Source organism: Suricata suricatta, chromosome 4 (assembly GCF_006229205.1).
Source record: "Suricata suricatta isolate VVHF042 chromosome 4, meerkat_22Aug2017_6uvM2_HiC, whole genome shotgun sequence".
Lineage (NCBI taxonomy): Eukaryota > Metazoa > Chordata > Mammalia > Carnivora > Herpestidae > Suricata > Suricata suricatta.
The window spans coordinates 134,716,873-134,742,497 of record NC_043703.1 but is presented as its reverse complement, the minus strand read 5'-3'; the positions used below and the strand labels follow the sequence as shown (position 1 = coordinate 134,742,497).

The window sequence follows — 25,625 nt, the reverse complement described above, 5'->3', positions numbered from 1 at the left end:
GAAACTGCCAACATTTCTGGCAGGAATGTAAAATGGCACAGCTGCTGTGGAAAACAGTTTCTCAAACAGTTAGACACATAGTTCCCGTATGGTCCAGCAATTCCTAACTATGTCTCCAAAGAATTGGCCTGTATAGGAATGATCATAGCAGCATTATTCGGAACAGCTCAATATTGGAAACAACCTAATTGTCCATCAACTGATGAATGGATCAACAAAATATGGGATATCCACATAGAAAGGGGCATTTTCAGCCATAAAAAGGAATGAAGTAGTGACACATGCCACAGCACAGATGAACTTTGAAAACGTTATATTACGTGAAAGAAGCCAATTGCAAAAGGCTACATATTAGTCTTTATGTGAAATGTCCAGAATAGGCAAAGCTATAGAGATAGGAAGTAGATTAGTGGTTGCCGTGGGGAGGGAGGGTTTGGAAGGCATGGGTTTCTTTTTGGGGTGATGGAAATTTCTGGAAATAGTGGTGATAGTCACACAACCCTGGGAATACTAAAAAACACTGAATTGTTCACATTAAAAAGGCAAATTTTATGTGTGGTCTATGAATTATATTTCAATTTTGTCAGAAGTAGATCTATGCGTCCTCACATATTCTATGCCAAGGAAGCTTCTTTACCTTTTAGATAATATAACTTAAAATTTAGCAGGGCAGTATATGACAATGACATGTTAGAAATTATTCAATGTAGACCTGAGGGTTTGCTGAAACTATTTTCCAAAACTGACAATAAATGGCATAAACAATAACCTCCATATATTTCTTCATTCAAAATCTTATGGAAATTTGTACTTCTCAATATATCATTGATAATTTTAAACAATTTCTGTTGTCCTACTGTAAATCTGAGTTGAAATGTCTTTTAAAACATATAAATAAGGGGCGCCTGGGTGGCTCAGTCAGTTAAGCGTCTGACTCTTGATCTCGGCTCAGGTCATGATCTCACAGTTGTGAAATGGGCCCCCGTATCAGGCTCTGTGCTGAGTGCTGGGTATGGAGCCTGCTTAAGATTCTCTCTCCCTTTGTTTTAGCCCCTTCCCTGCTTGTGCTCTCTCTCTCTTTTTCAAAAAATACATATAAATAAAATTTGTGTTTGTGTTTCATACAAAAAATTTGTATTTGTGTTTGTTTTTCATAATCATAGATTATGTATTTAATTTCAAAAGACCCTATTTTTAGCTGTTCAAAGATACATTTTTAAAATTAGACACTTTTGGAGTTGTTGCTTAACATCAATTGGTATGTTTTAGAATTAAATATTATTATTGTATTGGAATTCATACAAATTAAGATAAAGTAAGAGGCTATTTTCAGGGACCAAGACATATAATGTAATTTCAAAACTTCTGGGAAATATAGGAAAATGATCTGTTTTACTGTAAACTAATTTTTTCACAATATTTTTCTTTAAAAGTATTTAAGGCAGGGGCGCCTGGGTGGCTCAGTTGGTTAAGCCTCCAACTTCGGCTCAGGTCAGATCTCACGTTTGTGGGTTCGAGCCCTGCGTCAGGCTCTGTGCTAACAGCTAGCTCAGAGCCTGGAGCCTGCTTCCAGTTCTGTGTCTCCTTCTCTCTCTGCCCCTCCCCCTCTCATGCTCTGTCTCTCTCTGTATTAAAAATAAATTTAAAAAAACATTAAAAAAATAAAAAATAAATAAAAGTATTTAAGGCAATAAGACATATACTTTGCTTTTAAAATCTTTAACTTTTTATTGATATATATATAACTTTTTAATGCTCAAGTTTCCAGTTTTCCAAGATAACAAAGTCATTCCTTTTAAACAGTTTTCTTTCTTTTACTCCTTGAAACTAAATGCAGTTCAGTTGATTAGTTGATGCTAGAATTTGACCTGGAGCTTATATAATTAGAAGAGACACTAGTTTTCCTCATTTAAAAGCCTAGTTAGCATATGACAGTCTCGTTTCCGGGGAAGTCGAACCTCTCCTTTTTTTTTTTTTTTTTTTATATAACCTTTAAATTAATTTAGAATCCAGACAAGGCTTGATCTGAGGATGATATAACCACAGCAGGCAACATGGGGTAAGTGTGTGCTTTTATGTGCTTTGAAAGGCATTGAAAGGGGAAATATTTTCATAAAAGAAATCCCACAAATCCTTACTAATTTAGATTCAAATCATGCCCACATTTATTTAAGGTGGCTATTTAAAGAAATAATGATTTAAAAGTTCTAACAATTTGTAAAATATTCATATATTTTCTTGCTTAATGTTCAAATTGTATCATTATCTGCCTTTGCAAGTTATCAACTAATGAAACGTTTGGGGACTGAAGAGTTGCACATTTACGTATTAATTTGAGGCGGAATTAAATTTTGAGAACAATCGTAAAGAAAAGAGGACAGGAGTCTTGATTTACAGGGCAGATAAATCCAACATGTATATGCCTCTTTGGGACTAAGAATAAAGAGCAAAAAAGATTGGGAATGCCTTTTGTAACACAGAAAAGGGACCGAAGAGTCTATCGGAGTTCACTTCTCTATGTACAGAATAATGTGTGCTGATTAATTACACAGGGACATTAGTGAAACTTAATTCTAAACTCTTTGCGGGGTTTTGGGAACATGATGAGAAGAACTGCATTTCACTTGAAAGCTTTCTATTCTTTACTTAAATGAGGATAGCATTCCATTATAATTAGTACTGGAATTATATGGCTTTTTATATGCTAAAACTAGTATTCTGAAAATATAGAAATATATTTTTTTATTACCCTTTTGTGTTCTATAATAGCTCCTTTCAATACAAAATTATATTGCTGCAAATGGTATAGTCATTTAATTGAAGGTACTTCTGAAGAATTTAACAAAAATGATCAGAAATTTATACTAGAGACATTTTTTGACATGTTTATTCTAAACAGTTTCTATGAATTTAATTAACATCTACATTTTTGTTAATACCATGGATTTTGAAAATGCAACCTAAACCAGTTTGAAACTTGAAAGGCATTTGAAAGGAAGATGATCATACTATTAACTTTTAATACAAATACAACACAAAAGTTAACAGATAAATACTTTGTATAAATTTCACATACATTGGTTGATTTGATTTGGGACAGACCTGATGAGACTCCTTGTTTTTCTTTATTCTCCTTCCCTTTTCTCTGTATACAAGAGTAAAAATCAATATAGCCATAAACTAGTAAACTCCAAGCAACGGGCACACAAAAAAGTCTTCCTTTCTTCCTTCCTGTCTGGAAAAAAAAAAGTAAAATCACACAAAAATTTGCAAACATTATTAGGAGATTTACAGTTGGTCTGAATTTTAATCTGTGGACCACAGATTAAGAACCTTTGATTTTGAGTTTGAGGACTGGAGTATGAGTTGCCCAATATTTTTCTCAGTTTTTGGATTAAAAAATTTTTTTACATTCATTTATTTTTGAGAGATAGAGACAGAGCATGAACAGGGGAGTGGCAGAAAGAGAAAAAGACATAGAATCTGAAGCAGGCTCCAGGCTCTGAGCTAGTGGTCAGCACAGAGCCCGATATGGGGCTTGAACCCATGAGCCATGAAATCATTATCTGAGTCAGTTGATGCTCAACTGACTGAGCTACCCAGGCACCCGCTTGAATTTTTATAAAATATAACAATCTTTAATAATTCCTGCCATTTTTTTCTCGGGAACAATGTTGAAGGTACTGATTCTCCAACTGACCTCCTCTCGACACACACACACACACACACACACACACACACACACACATGTACACTTTACATGGGAATTAAGCACAGTTTGTCCAATATCCATAATTTGATAATCACATTACTGTTGCTTATCCCCAGTGGCTTGATAATTGATTAATCACTTGTGCTTTCAAGAGTGCCAGAAATCACCTTGGGAACCATGGAAGAAAAAATCCTCATTATTTTATCTGTAAGGGCTTTCTTTTCAGTGCCCCAAATAAAATGAGCTAAACCATAACTTGCTAAATATTACAGAGGACACCCTTCTGATTGTTTTATGTGCTGCTGCCCTTGTTGAGAAAGGAGAGGTTAGTAGATATTAACACCCATTTAAGTCTTCCTAAATTAATCAGAAAAATTGAAAGAGAAATTGGCAACCGATTAGATGCTCAAATTTGTTCATTTGAGGATATCTCTAGAATTTAGGGATGAGGAAGTAGTGTTTGAGGATTCTGGGGGGCAGGGGTTAGTCTTCTCAAAGCTATTTCAGAATACGATGCCCTTATATGGGTCTCTGCCAGCTCTTTCCTGGTTTCCTCAGGCTATGCTGGCATGGTTTTAGCAAGCAAGGAAGAGGCAAATGTTAGCAAATTCTTATGCTCTCTAGAAAGCTTCCTCTTTCTCTTAAAGTTTCACTGGAATCCTTACGGAGTGTGTGGGTGCTGGGGTGGGTAGAGATGGTGGTGAAGGGATGACGGGGGAAGCGGGAAAGCCTTCCCTGACACCTGCTGTTGTTCCCCATAACGCCAGGCAGAGGGTGAGCACTGGGAAGGAGGGGTGAGTGCCTTTCTTTGCCAAGATACTTTTCAGTACTTTTCCCCCATCTACCAGTTATTCGGGCCCTCCCCACCGACATCTGAGGATAATATGTTAAGGCTCTGTTAAAATTGTAGAACCAATACGCTCATTATTACAGCATATTCAACCTCCTTTTAGATTCTTGGTTCAAATAAGTGTATTTTTTATTTTTTATTTTTTTAATTTTAAATGCTTTTTATTTATTTTTGAGAGACAAAGACAGTGCAAGCAGTGGAGGGTCAGAGAGAGAGGGAGACAAAGAATCCAAAGCAGGCTCCAGGCTCTGAGCTAGCTGTCAGCTCAGAGGCCGACGTAGGGCTCAAACCCACAAACCGTGAGATCATGACCTGAGCCGAAGCCGGCCGCTCAACCGACTGAGCCACCCAGGCGCCCCAAGGGTACTTTTTAAAAATTCCTTTACGGGTATATTCTTCACTTCTGAATCTGAGAATTACAATCCGAATCTTTTTCCTTGGCAAAGTATACATCTAGCTCATGCAGTAATCTCTGAAACGTTGCATCTGTGTCTTCCTGTCCTTTCTAATGGGTGCTTCTCTAACTCAGACCATCATTACCTCTTACTCCTCACCAGCCTCTTTGCAGCTGGTCTTTCCTCTGTTGTGCCGGAGGCACCTTCTTCCTGAAGTCATGTGATAGGGCCTCTCTTGTCTAAACCTTTCAATGACTCCTCATTCTCTCTACTGCAGAGCAGGCTCCCAGAAAGATATTCCCGGCCCTGTGTCTGTCCTCAGTCTGCCAGTCTAGCTTTTCCTCCTCCGCTACCCTTTACGCTCCCTAGAATCCCCACTTAGCCTTGTGACTTTCTACCTCTGTTCCTTTGCTGATCCTCTTTTTACCATTTCTACATACTGTTCAAACCACAGTTCAAATCCTATCTTCTTCATGAAATTTTCTATAATCCCCACAACTGGAACTCATCTTTTTTCCTCTGAAAGTTTTAGGCATTTTATATTTTTCTTACTGCATTTTATTTTTTTATCACCCATCACATGCTACAATTACTCAGGTATCTCCTTGAAGGAGGAATAATGTCATCTTTAGATTTCTCCTAACACCTGGCACAGTGCTTTTTACATGATATATGCTTAATAAATGCTTGCACAATTGAAATGAATTGTTTTCCCTTTAGTCCACAAAAAGCCACAAACTTAATTTTAGTCAAACTTCTTTCTTCCTTCCCCAATAGAATGGCCTCATTTTCCAAGTTCCTATCTGTAGAGCTCAAATGCGTGTATGATATCCAAACTATGGTTGTTACAAGGGGGGAGGGTAAAAACAAGGATTGGAGTGACACTTCTCAAAGGAGAGAAAACTTTCAAGAATTAAAAAAGCTTCTTGGTTCAAGACAATTTCCTAGAGGGCCAGCATCTCAGTAAGTTTGGGTTCATCTGTGGATGATGGAAAAGCAAAAGAATAGTGGCTTAAACAAGTTAGAAGTTTATTTCTCTCTTAGGTTAAACAAAAAAAGCTCAGGGGTGCCTGCTGGCTCAGTCAATGCAGTACGTGATTCTTGATCACAGGGTTGTGAGTTCAAGCCCCACATTGGACATGGAGCCTACTAAAAAAAGAAGAAAAAAAAGCCCAGAGGTAGGCAGTCCAGAGCTGTTAGAGCAGGTCCTTATGTGAAGGATCCTGGTTCCTTCTCTCCTGCTCTTCTGCCATCCTTAGTGCATCCCTTTTGGTCCAGAAGGTTGCTCAGACTCCACTTGGCTCATTTGCATTTGGATAGCAGGAAGGAAAAGTAGGAAGAAAAAGATGTGTTCTCTCTTTTGAGGAGACTTCTCAGAGATCACTTATATTATTTCTACTACTTCAGGGGTAGCATCTATTCTTTCTTTTTTTTTAATGTCTTTCTTTTTTTATTTTGGGAGAGAGAGGCAGAGAGTGAGCAGGGAAGGGGTAGAGAGAGAGGGAGACACAGAATCAGAAGCAGGCTCCAGGCTTTGAGCCATCAGCACAGAGCCCATGCAGGGCTCGAACCCACAGACTGTGAGATCATGACCTGAGCCGAAGTCAGACGTCCAACTGACTGAGTCATCCAGGCGCCCCAGCATCTATTCTTGTGGTTATATCTAGCAGTGAAAGAGAAGGGGGGGGGTATAGTTTTTTAACTGGGTTACTAAAGAAAAAGGGACCCTGGGTGGGAATGAGCAGCATCTGATAGAGCCAGTATCAGGCCTTACGTTGTCCCTTATATTCCTTCGGACAAAGAACGGCATTATGCCCAAAAAGGAGCATTAAAAAATTTTTTTAATGTTTATTTATTTTTGAGAGAGAGAGAGAGAGAGAGAGCAGGCAGGGGCAGAGAGAGAAAGAGAGACACAGAATCTGAAGCAGGATCCAGGCTCTGAGCTGTTGTCACCGAGCCTGATGCAGGGCTTACACCCAGGAGCAGCGAGATCATGACCTGGGTCAAAGTTGGACACTTAACTGATTGCACCACCCAGGCACCCCCAAAAATGACATTTAAAGAAAAATTATCTGTAAAGTTAAGAGAAAAAAAAAGAGCAAGCCAAGCTGTGAATAAACATAGATTCTCTTTGGATAAAGGAAGGAACCTTGACAAAATGATAAAGGTGACTAAAAAAAAAAAAAACAGAAGAAAGAAAAAAGTGGCCAAGTAAGCCTTTGGTCCCCTGAGGGCCCACATTCCAGCCTCTGGCCCCCAGCCTTCATCTCCTTTCATCCTCACACCTGCATTATTATTATTACGCCAGTTATACAGATCAAGAAATCAAGATTCTGTCACTTGGCCAAACTGCCCAAGAAGTTTTGGATAATGAAAAATGAATAAAACATATAACTAGGGTAAAACCTGCTATATTACTAAAAAAAAAAAACCCACCGTATACTCTTAGGGTATTTTCCAAATGGGTTTCCATTTCATTTTAACTGTAGATCACCTCAATTAGCCCCTACAGAAAAACCTATTACAAACCTATTTTACTTGTCACTTGAAGTAGGTGACTTCATTTAATGTGGGATACTTAGGAAAATCTCTACCTTTGTGGCTTTCATTATTTTAGGGTCAGATGAACTGCTTTGAATGTTGCAATACTTCAGCTGGTTTTAAATACATAGGGATTTAGGGGCACCTGGGTGGCTCAGTCGGTTAAGCCTCTGGCTTCGGCTCAGGTCAGATCTCACGGTTTGTGGGTTCGAGCCCCGCGTCAGGCTCTGTGCTGCCAGCTAGCTCAGAGCCTGGAGCCTGCTTCAGGTTCTGTGTCTCCTTCTCTCTCTGCTCCTCCCCCTCTCATGCTCTGTCTCTGTCTGTATCAAAAATAAATAAAACATTAAAAAAATTTAAAAAATAAAATAAATACATAGGGATATATTTTTATTAGTCAATAATAGTTGAGCTGATTTGTATTTGTTAATAATAGTTGAGTTAATAATAATAGTTGAGTGCCTACTGAACACCAAGCAACTTAAAAATGGAAAGACTAGAAGAAACAAGAACTTTTACTTTTTACTTGATATATTATTAAATGATTAGAATTTTTGACAGTGGTCCATTGAATATATGAAAAAAACTTTAGTTATAAAATTATTAAAACAAAGGGTGGTATAAATCACAAGGTGCGTATCATTATCAACGGCATTTTATTTCTTGTAGAACTTCTAGAAAAATCAGAAAGACTTCACAAAACATGGTGTGATGTCTACTGGTGGAGACAGGCCACGAGGTGAGTGAACATTGCAAAGAACTTGTTTCTAGGAACCACACAGATGAGCGGAGGGCTGAGTTTAAACCAGTGTCCTCGTACTTAGTTTAAACCAGCACTTGTACTTAATTTAGGAATTGCTTAAGAATCTTGTAACTCCTCTTTGTTTAAAAACAAGTGAATATATCCTGGGATTCCTTATTAGTTAGCAGTTGGAGCTAATAGCCACTTCATACACTAGCCATGTTACACCAGACTTTTACCGAATATATGAATGAGTATTGGGGCAGTAGTGAACTGTATTTTCATTGAGTTTTATTGTGGATGTCTTTGGACAGTGCAAAAAAAAAAAAAAAGGCCTAAAGGAGAACAAAATTTGCATTAAACTAGTATCTGCTGAGTCCCTCTTTCATACTAGGCTTTGTAACATGATAACTATATGGGATAGGTAGGTGTTAGCCTCATTTTATAGTTGAAGAAATGTGGGCTTTATAAAGGGTAAGTAATATTCCCAGGAGCACAACACTAAATAAGCAGCAGATATGCAATCTGAAGCTAGATGTCTCATGAACTTAAGAAGAGAATCCTATGGTTTAAAACATTACTTTTATGTTTCAAAACTAAAAAGCACACATTATAAAACAAACTGGATCAAGACAAAAGGATTTAAGTAAAGTTTGAAAGCCCATCCCACCCCTACCTCAACCCCCTTTCCAGGCATAACCACTGCTACTAGTTTGGCAAAAATGCTTCTCTATTTTTCCTTTTGACCAATGTACTTTTTACCGTATCACACTTCCTGTCTCCTTAAAAGCATCAATGAATGGAGGAGGTTGAAGATACTATATATCTACTAATATATACATCTGCCTCTAAATAATAACTGACATGCTGGGGTGCCTGGGTGGCTCAGTTGGTTAAGCGTCAGACTCTTGATTTCAGCTCAGGTCATGTTCTTGTGGTTTGTGAGTTCAAGCCCCACGTCAGGCTGTGCACTGATGGCATGGAGCCTGCTTGGGATTCTCTCTCTCAGTCTCTCTACCCCTCCCCTACTCCTCCGGGCTCAAAAATAAGTAAATAAGCATTTAAAAAAATAACTGAGATGTTCATTCATCTAACATTAGCCAGCTGATTACAGAGATTCAAAGAAGTATAGAACTGACTTTCTGTTTCTTAGGAACTCTTAGTTTAGTGCAGTGGTTCTTAATTTGGTTGTGAAAGGGCAAATATGGACTCTGTTGAGAGTCTGATGTAAGCTCTGAATCTTCTCCCCAGAAGAAAATGAACCTCTCCAAAATTTTGCTATAATTTAGAGGATTCATGGACATGCTGAGAATATATGGACCCTTTGATCTTGTAGAAGTAAGATTTTTAAATGAATAATTTAGCATGAGTACTATAGTAGAAGTGTGGACACTTCTATGGCAGCACAAAAAAGCAAGGGCTTACCGTTAGCAAGACACATCAAGAAAGACAGGGAGGAGTGGTACTTGCACCAACTCTTGACAGACACAAGGAGTTCACCCAGAGTAAGGGAAGGATGTCCACTGAAGCCCAGAAGCTAGAGAGGCTAGAAAAGATAGAGAACCACAAGACTGTCTTTGTGATAGGAGCCCGGTGTGTGTATGACAGTGATACCGAGGCCAGATGAAGATAGAGGTCCGCTGCGTGAGGATGTCTGAACTCAGGAGTCACTGAAGGATTTTGATTAAGATTTTCATAGGTAAGTAAGAAGGCTATAATTAATGCATGACTGAATAAATGTGCATGGGAATAATAAGTTAGATGATAGAATAAGGTAGAAAAAGGAGATGAGACCACTTGATTCAGACTTATTGGAGGATCAGTGATGAAACCATATACTATTAAAAAGATATGTTGCTAAAAATCAGATGGAATTCATTGTAAAGTCATTGGTTTCACGAAGGAGATTGGGGGAATGGAGCTTAGAGACCGTGTGTGTAAGATAAAACTCAAAATTTGGGCAGCAGTTTGCCCCCCTCACTGCAGGAATGTCAGTCTCTGACGATATATTACTCACTCCCGGTCTGCACACCCCCATGCCCTCGGCATGGAATCCAGTAACTCCCGGTGGGCTGTTGCTTTCCCAACGACTCTTCCACCTGCAAAGAGTAGCAAAGAGAAAGAAAGTAAAATTCGTTGTAGTATTTCTACACTATTATGTATCTTTTTATAATTATTTTTGTAATTTAGGCTTCAAAGTAATACAATTAGAGCAAGGCTTACAAATAATGCCATAGCCATTTCATTTCTTTTTGACTCTATGTAACCTAATATACCCAGCTAAAAATCCAATTTAGTCTCGCCTCCTAGTGCTTGGCAGTGGCTTCATAATTGAGGCAAAACTATAATGTCTCAAGGATATTTACTTGATGAATATTTATTATTCATTAAAATTTTTACTTATTAGTTGCAGTAGGAGCTTTGAAGACTAAACTTATATGTATATTGAATAGGCACTTTTGTGTGTATGATGGATCATAATTTTTTAAAAAATACAGTAAAGCATTTGGTCTTTGCCAATGGGTAGTTGCTCCCAAAGATCTCTTGGTCCATATGTTTAGATAGTGAACTTTTGTTAAAACAGAATTTATAATTTTAGGTCAAATAGCATTGACTTTTCCAGCTTGCATTTTTTAGCTTATTAATTTAAAACAAAAAGGTGTCTCCTTGCTATTACTATGAATGAATAAAGTTCTGTGTTGTTTTCTCTTTCCCTCAGCTTTACTGAGAAATAGCTGACGAATATGTATTGTAATGTATTTAACCCACTATTTGTTATATGTATATACTATGAAAGGATTTCCCCCATTGAGTTAATTAACACATCCATCACCTCACACATTTACCATGTTTTGTTTTGTTTTGTTTTAGTGAGAACATTAAGTTCTACTCTCAGAAAATTTCAATTATAGGGGTGCCTGGCTGGCTGAGTAGGAAGAGCACATGACTCTTGATCTCAGGGTTGGGGGTTCAAGCCCCATGTTGGTTATAGAGATTACTTAATATATATACTTTAAAAAAAAGAGAACATCTCAATTATACAATACAGTAACTATAGTCACTATGTTATACATTAGACCCTCAGACTTTATTCATCTTATAACTGAGAGTTTGTACCCTTTTACCAATCTCTCCCTATTGTCGTTTGCTTTAGGGAAAAATAATCATTAATCATCAACATCCTCTGGAATTGAATTAAATTCAACTCAAATCTGTGTTGAGTGTTCATCACAAAAAGGTCTCAAACCACACAGGAGGAATGTGAACAAATAATATAAATGTATTTACCTTTAAAAGCCAAGCTGATTTTTGCATGCCTCCCTATAAAATATCTCAGGATTTAAGAATGTATAATATTTTTAAGTTGCTTATTATTAAGTAAAACTGCCTAATAAGGAGATGATCTATATTTATCCTGAAGCTTAAAGTCCAGCACTCTAGTTTGGTAAGAACCAGATGACCACTGGGTGCAATGGATATGAATAAGAAATGGTCCCTGCCCTAGAGGGGCTGACAGTATCCTATGGGAATCAGACAGAGAGACTGTAACCTGCCTACAACGCCCAGCAGGGAGAAACACTAATAGTATAGTGTGAGAATGTAGTAGAAGAGGGGTTGACTAAAGATGACTTGGAGGATCAGGGCAGGCTTCATGGAGAAAGGTGCTTGAATTGAGCCTTGAAGGGTAAGAAATACTTCTTTAGGGAAGAAAGATACTTGAAGCATAGAGAATGGGAGAAACAAAGGTACAGAGCCAAGTGTTTGATGAAATGCATGAACTGTGATATCTACACATCTGTATCACCCACACTAACTACTATAATTTTAAGTACTATGAAATAGTGAAACATCAAGTAAGTTCAACTGGTTCAGTTGATAGCTGTTACTAGGAGCATCATTATATCAGCTGATACCTGGCTGGCACAGGGACACATGGGGAGCCCCGCCCATGCAGCCTCCCCAGGGTTCCAGACCGAGTGCTGGAGAGGATATGATGAGATTGTGATTTGCAGAGCCAATGAGCTAGAGTTAGTGAGAAGCAGCTCCTGAGATGCAAACTTAAGGATCAAGACACCTGAGGCAGGCTAAAAATCGGACACTCATTCAAACAGATTTGCTATCAATATTCAACATTTGAATAAAGGACAAGCTGATTCCTTCATGGAGGAAGAGTGAAAAACGAGGCCCCTGAAGGGCAATACCTGCCCCCTCCCCTCCCCTCCCCCCATCCAGAATCACTAGCTGCTCAGCTCCAGCCTCACGCGACAGCTCTCAGGAAAACATTTACCAACAAACTGGACTCACCTTTCTTAGAAGGCTGTTTGGTGACCATTTGTTGCTATTTAAGACTGCACCTAGGGGGCGCTTGACTGACTCAGTCAATAGAACATGTGACACTTAATCTCAGGGTCATGAATTCAAGCCCCATGTTGCTTGTGGAAACTACTTAAAAAAGATGATGGGCACCTGAGGCAGGCTAAAAGGTGCCAGACTTCGGGGCGCCTGGGTGGCTCAGTTGGTTAAGCCTCCAACTTCGGTTCAGGTCAGATCTCACGTTCGTGGGTTTGAGCCCGGCGTCAGGCTCTGTGCTGACAGCTAGCTCAGAGCCTGGAGCCTGCTTCTGGTTCTATGTATCCTTCTCTCTTTGCCCCTCCCCCTCTCATACTCTGTCTCTCTCTGTATCAAAAAATAAATAAAAACATTTAAAAAAATTTTTTAAAAAGGTGTCAGACTTCAGATTAGGTCATGATCTTATGGTTTGTGGGTTTGAACCCCTTTCCCCCCTTCTCCAGTCAGGCTCTGTGCTGACAGCTCAGAGCCTGGAGCCTGCTTTGGATTCTGTGTCTCCTTCTCTCTCTGCCCCTGCCCTGCTCAAGCTCTATCTCTCTCACTCTCTCAAAAATAAATAAACTTTGGAAAAATAAATAAAAAAGATTAAAAAACAAAAGACCGCATGTAGGACAGCCTATCAATCCCCTATCCCCACATACCGGTGCCCATACCCCCTCATGATGTTGATCAAGCGTTCCTTTCAAACACACAAGATACTTTCCCTGAGAGACCTCCAGACAAATTGAGTTTTCCCCTCTCGCATTTCCAGAGCTCTGTCACGGCCTCTGACAGACTGCTGCACGCAGCTCCCTCCATTCAGCATCACCCTGTGCACAGGCCCTGCTGGTTGCCGGCCACGCCCCCCCCTCCCCCCGCCCCACGCCACCCCGGGGCTGAGGCTGCCGCTCCGGAGCCAGAGCCGAGCTCCAGATTCTGGCTCCTGCAGTGGTAACCAGGGCCTCTGAATGAGTTCTTTTATTATTTTTGTCTAAACAAGAGCTTGGGATTTAGTCAAGTCAACCGCTTGACCTCCTTTTCTTTATTCCTGAAGCCACAGGGTTGGGCCAGCTGATCTCAACGTAATCCTTAGTTCTGATTTTCTTTACCACTCTGTGCTTCATCTTTTTTTTTTTTTTTTTTTTTTAGAGTTTATTGTCAAGTTGGTTTCTGTGCTTCATCTTTAGTTCATACTGCAAGTAATTCTGGTTTGGTTCGGCTTGGTCTCTCCAAACTATGATATTGGTTCACTCGTTTATTTAACACCTATTTACTCGAACGCATTCTATGCTAGATCTTGTGTCAGACTTTGGAGCATGAAGAGTGAATAAAAACACCCATGCCTCATGATCTGGAGGTGGTCAGTCAAGATGGTAATGAAGAAATAGATAGATAGTGATATCGTTTGCTGGGAAATGCATCAAGAAAAATGAGGCAATGGAAGAGAGATGGGCAGTGGAGGCTGGGTCCTGCTCTGAATATGTGGTCAGGGAAGGCCTTTTAAGCGGTGACCTGAAGCTTTGGAACCATTTTGCCCTTGCTATATGATTATGTGGCATTGTAAATTTGAGAAGACCTTGAACTTGTCAAGAGATAGGAATGAAATAGGCCCTGGTGGAGGTGTGTGAGAGTTTGGGTTTCAACCTAGCTTTCCCTTCTTATATCTTTCATGTCCTAAGACTTTTACCGGTGAGCCTCTCCTCGCTTCTTTGAGTCTGAATGTTCTATTTCAGAGTTTGAATGACTTTTCAAATGTACTGCATCTATGTAATTATTTCATTTTTATTCCATGGGAAATATGGCTATTAACAATAAAGTAAAAAAGCTTTGATAATTGAATTTATAGGACTTTACCAAGCAGGGACTTGTTTTGTATGTGAATTCTGCATCCAGATTTTTAGTACTTTTCTCTTCAGTTCCACAAGCCACAGCCTAGGTGGGGAAGGACCCCACCTAAAGAATGTGTAGGAAGGAGGTAAAGAATGAAGGACTAGATTGGAAATACTGCTTTCAAAGGGGTGGGTCTCCCTCCCTCCCTACCTTCATTCATCTCTGTTCATCTTGCATCTGCTGGCTCATTCACTGCCTGTAAGGTGATTTGCTTAGGAGCAGGCTGGAGGCGTGGGTCCCCAAGCAGAGGGACGGCAGACTGAAGGCAGCTCCTACGGATGTTAAGAAGTGGGCAAACCCTAGTAGTGGTGTTGCTAAGGTGTATTCCAAAGTGGGTTAAGGATGAAAAGGATTCACTTTACCTCAAAATCTAAAACATTCTAATCTAGTGTGTGTGTGTGTGTGTGTGTGTGTGTGTGTGTGTGTGTATTTATATATATAATATAGTGTATTATATATAATCTAATTCTAATCTTATTTGAATCTAATATAACAAGGGCTAAGCCATTGCAGATCATCTTATGACCCTGTAACTCTGAAAATGCCCTCTACGGCTGAGATTGAGCCTTAGGTCCCTCTGCTCCACTCTCCCGGCCTAGATTTCCTGTGGCCAAGTTCTTCCTCCCTTAGTCTCTGCATTCGTGACTACTGACTATCAGATTTTTAGGTAAGAGAGCACTTAGCCAATTAATTACTAATAGCTGATTACACCTAATTAGCCCATAAGCTTACATGCTAAATAGTTATCATCGACAGTGTTTGGCAGTTTTATCATCTTATTATTTAACAAACTTTTATTGAGATTCTACTCTATATTAGTACACAGAATGGGCACCAAGGATCCTAAGAGGTAGAAGAAATAATCTTTTTTCTCAAGAAGTTTAATAATCTATTTAGACAATGAGACTATTTATGTAAGATAAATAACACTAGAAAGTCATGGTTTTTGGTTCCAACTGAGTTCTATGGATAATTCCAAGAAAGGATGGCTAATTTCCTTTTGGATTGAAGGAGGAAGTTCCAGAGGTAATGAACCTGAGTTAGACCTCAGGGAATGAGCTGAGGTGGGCAGACGAGGCAACAGGGAAATGGAGAGACACCGGAGGAATGTAGATGATAAATTAAATCAGAAGGCTGGAATATCCCCTACATGTTGGAAACAAGGTTGTAGAAGATCAGGGACATTGTGGAGGACCCTAAAAAAATAATTTATATATTATATTTTATAACTCAAGTTTTTGAGCAGAAGTAAGAAATGACCAAAGGAAAATAATCTAGTAGCAGTGTAGAGTGTTGAATAAACTACTTAGAAAGCTCCTAGAGGTTTAGGCACAGAGCAATCAGGGTTGAAACAAAGAGGTAACAATGGAAAGGGAAGGAGGAAATTTAAGAAATCTGACAAAGAAAGACTCAGAAGGATTTTACTGCCCGTGGACCGGAGGTGGAGAGGAAGCTCATTCAGAGGTCTTGAGCCTAGGTCAATGGGAGCACTAGTGACAGAGCTAGGGGAATCTGTGTCCTATTCAGGGGGCCCTGAATAGGTTATGACCAGTGTGACAGAAACTACTTGAACTTGAGGTGATCATGGAACGTCCAAGTGCAAATATTCATTGGAAAGAAATATAACAACGAGGAATATTCATTTAGCAGGCAAAAAAAAAATCAGAAGAAAAGCCAGTTTTGTTTCCTTCCCTCAAAATAAAGACCTGAGTACTCGGGGCACCTGGCTGGCTCAGTTGGAAGAGCATGCTACTCTTGAACTTCGGGACATGGATTTGAGCCCCCGTTGGGTATAGAGATGACTAAAAAAAAAAAAAAAGCCCAAGAACTAAAAAAAAAAAAGGACCTCAGTACTAAAAAACAGCCCAAACTGCATAGTGAAAGAATTAAGGATTAGGAAATTGTAAAATACTTCACATAATTCCAGTTTGGGGTATAGTGGGTTTTTTGTTTTGTTTTCATTTTGGTGTTTTGGTTGTTTCAGACTGAACAGAAGAACAATTGTGGGAGGCTGTGAGGATGGAGAGGCTGGGGAAGGGAGGACACTGGTTGCTATGTCACCATGTTGCTAAGTGATATTTGGAGATAGCCTGCTAGGTTTTATTTATTATTATTATTATTATTTTCTCTGTTAGGTTTTAATCTCAACATTTTAGAGTTCCAAAGATTTTGAGAGCCTTCTTGTATTAGATATGTAAAAATGGAAGCCCAGACTCACGTGGCTTCCTCTTGGCCCTGCTGAGTGAGCGGTTGGGGTTGGAGGTCAGTCCAGTCTTCTTCCCATTTCTCGACCCTGCCAGTCAGCAGGTGCACCACCATCCTAATCAGAGGGGGAACATTTTTACATTGATCCACAATGAGAAGCCTGGTGAAAATGTTCAGACTGCATGATCAAAAGGGAAAATGGATGGTCTATGAAAGACACTAAGGCCCCAGCATTGGAGGTGGAAAATGATGTGGTTCAGCTTGTGTGTGCCCCTCTGTTAGACTGATTTGCTGTCAGGTAAGGGAACCATTTTCAAATGACATCAGGACAAGATGAAATGGGCATCATCTGTGCAGGGAATGATTTCCTTATAGTATGTTTAGGCAGCCCTGGAACAGATTTCAAGTGGGATTGTTCAGTGTGTTTCCATATACAGTATATTTTTCAAGGTTCTGAAGGATAGGAGGATTCTGAACTATCTGGGATGGGAGAAGTGTGTAGTTGTTTGGAGACAGGAGGACGGAGAACTTCAATGTTTCATTTACTTTTGTCCAAGTTGTTCCAAAAAGAAAATTGGACCAGTGCAACAAGAGATTTAGAACCCAGAAGATAGCTTCTTAGCGAAACCAGCCCCAATGTGTTCTGGTCTCTTTATGGAGTATTTCTAGACCTCTCCACTTTGTGCCAAACTTCCCAGATATTGGTAAGAAATGGTAAGAAAGCACTTGATGATTGGGTTCAGTATGCCTTAGCTCTAGGAAGGCTGTGTATAAAATAGGCTGAGATGATTAAAGAAATAAGCAAACTAATGATGAATTTACATTTTTTCATTGATAAAAAAATGTTGAATATGAAAAAAACGTTGAGTATATCTTATATCGAGGTTAATATGTTGTTGGAGGGGCACCTGGGTGGCTAAGTCTGCTGGGTGTCCAACTTCAGCTCAGGTCATGATCTCACATGGGTTTAAGCCCCGTGTCGGGCTCTGTGCTGACAGCTCAGAGCCTAGAGCCTGCTTCAAATTCTGTATCTCCTTCTCTCTCTACCTCTCCTCTACTCGCACTCTCTCTCTCTCTCAAAAGTAAATAAACATTAAAAAAATGTTGTTGGACTCTAATCATAACAGGTTATAAGATGATCCTTGCCTTCATGAAGTTGGTGACAGTTGAGGAGAACAGGTGACATCAAGGCAGGCTTATGAAGGGTGTGACACAGGAACTGCCCTTTGAAAGTTGAGTGGGATTTGGGTCGGCAGAGTGCAGAGGGTTTTAAGTCAGGGGAAAGGCAGGGACTGAGATCCTCAGGTAGAAATGCATAGACCAGCTGTGTAGGGAGAATGTCGTTTTTTAGGGGCCCAAGAACATCGCCGACTCCTGTCAATGGTGCATGAGCTGGGGGCTATTCTTCTAACTGAGGTTATGGATTTGCAGGGTTTGTCTATGATTTCCAGCTCCTGGAGTACCCTGGGAGGTAATGAGAAATTACAGTCATTCTGAAGATTGGATTTGCTCTATTCTCCTTTGTAGCAGTTCTGAAAGTGCCAAAGGCAGGTCCAAATTGGATGTGTCACTTTATCTGAACTATGAAAAAAACTTCTCCCAGGAGAGGCAGCGGTAACCTGGTTTCCCCTCTCACCTAAATAAGGCTTTGGTGACTGATGATCTATTTCACAAGGTACTACTAACTCGGCCACGTGATCTAGCTCTCTGAGCCCGGCTGCTGTCTCTCCCTCAGCAGGAGGAATGCTTCCTGAGGACTAGCTGAGGTTGGCCACATTGATAGACCCGCCTGCTAATTAGGGTCATCCCTGGGGCTGGAGGGAGCTCTCTCTGGGGCTCAGGGCTCTTTCTGTCATGGCTCTCCCTTGAGCCGCTCCTCCGCTCCTGCCCTTCCCGCTTTTCCCAGGCAGGACCAACCGGGTGAGAATCCAGCGACAGTCACTTCACCTTCCTTTGACGTGCGCAGGTGCCTTGCCCTGGGGCCGCACTGTGCCCTCCTCCTCTTTCAGGGTGTCTCAGAGAGGCTCTGAACTTCAACTCAGACGCATCCAGGGAAAGAGCCTGTTTGAAAGGTCAAAATCAAAGCGAGACCAACCAGGATAAGGAAAGAGAGAGAGCACAGTTTCCTAACCAGACCCACACTATAAAGCATTCAGGTTCACCGAATTGGCTTCTGGCGCATTTATGTATGCCAGCCAATAAGATGAGTCAGAAGAGCCCCTGGGAATAATAGGGCCGGAAACTCTTGATACATTTTGATGTCTTAAATGGCACGATAGATTAAATTTTAGTTTTAATGGTAAAATAATGATCTCTAACCACTGGGTTGTTTTGTGTGTGTGAGAACATGCTGGTATTCTTTTTCTTCTGATTGATGTTGACACATAGCAGCTCAACCAAATTACTCTATACGGGCTGATATGAGGGAAACCAACAAATTAGTGCACCCATGGAGTGGAAGCAGAAGGATCTCTGCTATTCCATATTCTGATGGTTTTCTGTGTGCTCTTGGTCTATGGGCTTGCCCACTCTCTGCCCTCTTCTTGCTGGCTTTAGGGACTATAAGGTTGCTGGCAATGGGGGAGCATGAGGTATAATTAGTTTCAGGGTGGGACCATTCATCAGGAGATCCTGCTCAATCCTGGTTCCAATGGTGGGCACAGGGATATGTCCTGCCACTAAAACTTTGCCTCATGGGTTTTTTCCCCCCTAATAAAAATCACCTCTGGGCTAAACCCTTTCTCTATTTAACAGTGATTCTTTTTTGCTTCTATGAAGCACATGTGGGAAAAAGCTTGTTTCTCTTGTGGTGCTGGATGAAGAGCTCAGTTCATTTCCCCAAAGATTTGTTGACGGTGTGCCCAGAATGGCACGAGGAGCTGGGGATGCAAAGGCCACCTCTCTGCTCCCAGGCTGCTCGCAGTCTGGTGAGGGGACCAGCGCTCAGGTGGTTAACAAGGATGCCATGATGGCCTTCTGACCTGGCTCAGTGCCAGGGGCTGCCTTCTTTCCAGTGGCGCCTATATTTGGGAAAAAGTCAATTAAGAGGCTGGCTTGAGGACCAAAGGCCATTTTCAAAATAAGACTGCTTATTTTGGGGGATGTCTGGTGGCAGAGTCCTATATTTCAACTCTTTAATGTAATGCCTTTGCCACCTTAAATTGCTATGTATTCAAGAATGCTTTGATTATATATATTTTTGGAAGCAGGTATAAAAATTGTATTATCACTAAGGTATCGTCATTTTAAATATGCCCATGTATTGTGAAATTTGTTTTATCTCCTTACCATTTTGCTTCTAAGGGTCACACTGGCTCTTTGCTTTCTTGCATTATGTTGATTAATGAATTATATTAATAGATTTGTAAGCATCCAGCCATTTTTATACTCTAGAGCAAGCTCATGGTGTTGTAATTTTGCTTTCAGACGTTTTGTTTAGAATATTTGTATTTTATTTATTTAGGCTATCCTGGAGTAGCTTTGGTATCAGAACCTCATGGGGTGGATTTAGTGGTTTATATGTATCCTGTTCTCTGATTCAGATTAAATAATACAGTCATTGTTACTACAGAAACTTCTTGTGATTTTATCCTAGATTATTTCTTATTTGAAGGGTAGGCATTTGACACTCCTCTTTGAATTATCTTCTCTATATAGGTGGTGGTTGACTTTACAGTTTTTAAATTATTTTAGTTTACTTTAGAGAAAGAGTGCACAAGCAGGGAAGTGGGGCAGAGCGGGGGTGGGGGAGAGGGAGAGAGAATGCCAAGCAGGCCCCATGCTCAGAGCAGAGCCTGATGTGGGGCTTGATCTCACGATCCTGGGACCATGACCTGAGTTGAAATCAAGAGTCAGACGCTCAACTGACTGAGACATTGAGGCGCCCCACAAATAGAATTTCAAAACAATATTTCATAGCCTCTAAATTGGTAGTTACATCCCTCTTTTTTGTCCTATTTTGTATTCTTTCTTTTTCTCTCAATCTCCCTCTGTCTCATCAGACTTGTTAGAACTTTCTCCTCTTATCAATCCATTTTACCTGTTTGTTCAAACAGCTTGCAGAGCTCATATAGGAAGTAAGACATCTGTTTTAAAGTTTATTTAATTTTAAGAGAGAGAGAGAGAATACGAGCAGGGGAGGGGCAGAAGGAGAGAGGGAGACACAGAGAGAGAGAGAGAGAGAGAGAGAGAGAGAGGGAGAGAGAGGGAGAATCTCAAGCAGGCTCTGCACTGTCAATGCAGAGCCCAACAAGGGGCTCTATCCCACAAACCTTGAGCTCATGACCTGAGTGAAAATCAAGAGTTGGATGGATGCTTAACTGACTGAGCCACCCAGGCGCCCCAGGAATACATCTTTAATGACAGTAAAAGTGGTTCCTTCTATTATAGTGCTTTGGGATCCTGTGTCATGAAGTGACTTATTTAAAGATCTAGGCTAATAGAATAGTGGTCTTACTTGGAGCTACTTCTTGTATAACTTTGGGTAAATACTTAACTGTTCAGAGATTCAATTTCCTTCCATATAACATGGATGGTGACAGTACCCTGTACAGCACTGTTGCAATGATCAAGTGAGACAATGTAGGAGAGACCACAAGCTGTGACATATGTACAAGCAAGGTTGTGAGATATGCCATCTCATAAAACCCATGGCACTTCTAAGCTACAGAAAATACCAAACGATGCCTTTCGTAATTTTTTCCAAGCATTCTTCTACAACACAAAGATTATATCGATTTTCTCCTCTGAAAACATGTGCAGAATTTGTCCTGATGAATTACTCTAGTTTCAGGGGAAAATATTTCCTCATCACCCTCCCCCCAACATAAAAAGTTCTCATTCTACTAAATTAGAAATGTGCACCAAAGACCCATTCAATAAAGGACACTGAGGTGGAAATTAACTCAAGTCTGCTTTCAATTAATTTGAATTCCCCAAAGTGCCAAACTTTCCTTTTCTGTCACAGCAGTAATTGGAAAGTAATAGACAATCCTCAGTTTTTGTGGTCTTATGCGTGTATGCGTGTGTGCGGTACACATTCTAGGTCAGTCTGGGGGAGGGTCAGGAAATATTTCTCAGTATTCTTTAGGCTTCTATTAACTTTACTGATATTATAAACTCTATTAATTTCATAAAAATCTGGCTATAACTTCTTAAGTCCTATTTCTCTATTGCAATAATTTTCGAGTCTTTTTTTTAAGCAGCAGAAACCAATTTTAAAAGAAATGCCTCCCCACAAGCTGCTTGTTAATCAGGCAAGAACAAAGAGGCTCTGGTTGAAGAGGTTGGAGAAGGGGGCCCAGGACTCCACCAGCTTGGTGGCTTTGTCCCTGTCCCCAAGGCATGTTTGAAAAAGCCCCAGGGCTTTGAAGAGTACAGACTGAAAACCATTGCTCTATCTAATGATCAGGCATGGGTTAGTAACTAACAGGCTTTTCCTAAAAACATTTCTCAAGGGTCTGCCAAGGCCCACAAGGGTGTTTTTAAAGGCTAGCACTGCTGCTGTAGAGATGGAAAGACAGGAGGAAGACTGGGGAGGAGTAGAAGCTGTAGGAACTTGGTGAGAGGGATGTGGCAGCATTTGATGGTTATTCAAAGGTAGACGGTGATTCCAGGGCAGTGAAGAACAGAGCAGAGAATGGGCTCAGAGAGTGAGGGATTCCGACAGAAAATGAAGAAAAGACTGCAAGTAAGACTTCAAAGGGAATCTCAGAAAGTAGTAAGGCTTTTTCTAGAAAAAGTCATACTACTTTTCGATGTAATCTTGTTGTTATCCTCCTTTAAATTTTTTTAAAGTTTTATTTATTTTTGAGACAGAGACAGAGCATGAGTGGGGAGGAGCAGAGAGAGAGACACACACAGAACTGGAAGACAGGTTCTAGGCTCTGAGTGGTCAGCACAGAGCCTGATGTGGGGCTTGATCCCACGAACATGAGATCATGACCTGAGCCAAAGTCAGAGGCCCAACCGACTGAGCCACCCAGGCGCCCCAATCCTCCCTTTTAAAATGTGCCTTTCAATATATGTTACTCATTAATATGACCATAGTGTTTGAACTAGTAATTCTTTTCTTGGAAAACTTGCCTAAGAACAAAATGTCTTAAATATGGAAAGAAAAAAGCTATATTCCTTTTAATATTCATTTGTTATGGTGAAAAACAGAAAACTATCCTAATGTTCAGTAATTTGGGGACTGAAAGAATACAAAGACACATTTCTTCAAACAACTATCAGTAACTAAATAAAATTGTGTGTAACTATTTGGAGAAAGTCATGAGTAATAAAAGCGGCAGTTCTGAAATCACAGAGACCTGAGTTCTAATTCTGGATCCCTCTGCCATTTTGTAACTATGATCCTGGCTATACTATTACCTCCATTTTCCAAGCCTCAATATTCTCATCTATAAAATGAGGATAATGATACATGTTCAACAGGACCCATATGAGGATTCAGTTAAACGTGACGGTATGAGGCATAATGCTTGGCACATAGCAGCTGTTCAAAAAATGCTATTTCTCTCTCCACCATTCTTTATGCAGCACATGAAAAGATGCTTCTGCTTTATCAACAGATTTGTTGACAAACTTAAGGAAATACACGGTTTCCTAGGAAATATAAATCACAAAATTAAGTAGAAAAATTGAGTAGATCAACTACCTTTGAGAATTACCTTTTTAAAAGAGGCACTAGGTCCAATTCGTTTCACAGATACACTCTATTATCTTTTAAACACCAGATAATTCCAATTTAATTAAAAAATGTCTAAACTATAGGAAAAGATTGAAAACTCTCTAATTCATTTTAAGAAGTTAGCATAATCTGAATGCCAAAAAAAGAATAAAAGACAAAAAACAATAAACCTCCCACAGATCAAAATCATTTATGAATATAGATACAAAATGCCTAGCTATTAACAAGTAGTGTTCAGTGTATTGAAAGAGGTATATCCATGGCCAAGGAAATATAATAGAATGCAAGGATGATTCAACATCAGGGAATCAGTGTAATGCATTATAATAATAAAGGAGAAAAAAAACAATTCTATCAATAGCTATTGAGAGGACTAATAAAATACAGTATCCATTCCTAATAAGAAATTTTTAGTAAAATAGAACTAAAAAGAAATTACTTAAGTATGATAGAGATGACTTAGCAAATAGGAAGTATCATTCTAAATGACTTTAAAGACATTTACATTAAAATCAGAAAATGGATAATGATGTCCACTGTCACCATTATTAGCAAACATTATTCTGGAAGCTTTAACAAATACAATAAGATAAGACAATGAAATGGCCGGTATAAATATTTGAAAATAGGGATAAAAATTATCTGGAAAGGGAGCACCTGGCTGCCTCAGTTGGAAGAGCCTGGCTCTTGATCTCAGAGGTGCGAGTTCGAGCCCCACACTGAGTGTAGAGGTTACTCAAAAAAAAAAAAAAAAACCACCCTTCAAAAAATCTAGAAAGCTGAAGAAATACTCATTTAAAAATCTTTAATAATTAATGAAGGAATTTACTAAGGTGGCTAGATGTAAAAATGCAAAAAAAAAAAAAAACCCAGAAAATACAAAACCCAGCTAGCAGTAGAAGTGGAAGGATGCCATTTAAAATAGCAATAAAAAATACATAAGAATAAATTTCACAGGAACAGTACAGGGTCTTTAAGAAGAAAACAATAAAATCTGATTGAAAGACCTAAAGAAGATCCAGTCAAATGGACAGAAGATACATGTTCAAGGATGACAAGATCTGATGTAAGAAAACATCAGTTCTCCCAAATTAATATATAAGTCTAATGCATTTTCAATGAGAATTAAAAATTGTTTTATAATGGATAAAATGATCTTGGAGTTCACTTATTCATATGGAAAAATAATTGTCAGGTATGGCAAATTATAAAAAAATAACAGTTGACTTGTCTTATCAAATATTTTTAAAACACAGAGGAACATCTATTGTTTGTGGTTTGGGAACAGAAAGAGTGAGAAAAGACTGGGATAGAGGACCCATAAAAGATCTCTGTGTATATGGGAATCTAATGTGTGACAAAAATAATACTCAATTCCATGAAAGAAAAGGATGGCTTATGTAATGGCTGGTGCCAGTACAAGTGACTATCCATCTGGAAGATAAAGAAATTAACACTCCCTTGCACCATATATAATAACAAGTTCCAAATGACTGAGACACTTAAAAATAATGAAAGCTTTAGAAGAAAATTTAGCGAAACATATATATAAAACCTTAGGGCTGCATAGAGCTAAAAAAATTTTTTTAATGTTCATTTATTTTGAGAGATAGAGAGCAAGCAGGGGAGAGGCAGAGAGAGGGAGACAGAATCCCAAGCAGACGCCACACTGTCAGCGCAGACAGAGCCTGACTTGGGGCTCAAACCCACGAACAGTGAGATCATGACCTGAGCTGAAATCAAGAGTGAGATGCTTAACTGACTGAGCCATCCAGGCATCCCAGGCAACAAAGAGCGTTTAAAGCAGCTCAAGAAATCAAGACACAAATAAGGAAAAAATTCTACTTGACTTCATAAATTCAAAAATGTTGCAATAGCAAAAGTGACCACAAAGTCAAAAGACAAAAAAAATACAGTTGGAAAAAATAATTAAAATTCACATGACAAACAAAAATCTAATCTCTAGCATATAAAAACTCTTACTAATTGATAAGGAAAAGACAGATGACTCAGTGGGAAAATAAGCAACACAGAGGAACAGGTAATCCCCAAATAGCAAATCTAAATGTACAGTAAGGACGTGTAGAGGCACTTGGTAACTCTAGCAATCGGCAAAAGTAACGATGAAATATCCCTTGTCACACCAATCTGACTGGCAAGAACTGAGAAGTGTTAACCTCCACGATTGGCTGGGATACAGGAGAAATGGTGCTCATCCGGTTTTCCTGGGGGATCTGAGAACAATCACAGCCTTTTTGTAAGGCAACCCTAGT

General features: G+C 39.5%; 1 protein-coding gene across 1 annotated transcript in view; it reads left to right on the top strand.

Annotated features, from left to right (window-relative positions):
* Window positions 1–2,014: 2,014 nt before the first annotated feature.
* Window positions 2,015–25,625, top strand: part of ARHGEF33 (Rho guanine nucleotide exchange factor 33) — a 73,909-nt gene continuing 50,298 nt past the window's right edge. The window contains 2 exon segments of the mRNA XM_029937900.1: window positions 2,015–2,059; window positions 8,165–8,234. The gene's annotated coding sequence lies outside the window, so the exon portion shown is untranslated.